Below are 793 nucleotides of genomic sequence, written 5' to 3'. Positions count from 1 at the left end.
ATATATATATATATATATATATGAGGAAAATTTAATTTATATATATTTATATATATATGCGTGTGTGTATATGTATGTATATATATATATATATATATATATATCATACACTTATACACACATACATAGACGCACGCACACACGTACGCATATATGTATATAATTGCACACAACAACAACCACCACCACCGCCAGCAGTAGCAGCAGCAGTAAATCATTTGTTGTCATATTCGCTTAAACACTGAGTTTTAAATCTAATTTGTATTAGGATGAGATGTCGACATTAGTGGAATTTATAAATTGATCAGCTGTCAGTAGTGACCTATATCGAAAGTCTCTGGAAAAAGTAAGTAAATGGCTACAAAAGACAGCTAGAATATGAACCGAAACTATACAAAAATACATATGATAAATACCATATATTCGCACAAACAATTCAATCTCTAGTAGCAACAATATATACATTTCTGTGTGCGTGATTGTGCGTGCGTGCGTGTGTGTGTGTGTGTGTGTGTGTGTGTGTGTTGGCTTTTAAAGCAGAGACAAAGGAATCTCAATAGCAAAAGAAATTATTATTCTCTAATTCTGCTCTTCTAATCTCCTGTCTGTTGACCTTGTGGCAAATATACTTATTATTGTTATTATTATAATTATTGTTATTATTGTTATTGTTGTTGTTGTTGTTGTGGTTGTTATTGTTGTTGCTGTTAATAGTCATTACGTTGTCCGACGTGATGATCGTGATACTGTTTCTGCTACTGTTATTGTCATTGGTGTATGTGTGTGCATATAT

At 31.9% G+C, this 793-nt stretch overlaps 1 long non-coding RNA gene across 1 annotated transcript in view; it reads left to right on the top strand.

The window, feature by feature from the left end:
- Positions 1-276: 276 nt before the first annotated feature.
- LOC128248116 (uncharacterized) overlaps positions 277-793 on the top strand; it is a 96209-nt gene continuing 95692 nt past the window's right edge. Inside the window, exon 1 of the long non-coding RNA XR_008264386.1 lies at positions 277-346. This is a non-coding gene — a long non-coding RNA (uncharacterized LOC128248116). The remainder of the gene's footprint in view (positions 347-793) is intronic.

The sequence above is a fragment of the Octopus bimaculoides genome, chromosome 6 (assembly GCF_001194135.2).
Source record: "Octopus bimaculoides isolate UCB-OBI-ISO-001 chromosome 6, ASM119413v2, whole genome shotgun sequence".
Taxonomy (NCBI): domain Eukaryota; kingdom Metazoa; phylum Mollusca; class Cephalopoda; order Octopoda; family Octopodidae; genus Octopus; species Octopus bimaculoides.
This window is presented reverse-complemented; position numbering and strand designations above follow the sequence as displayed.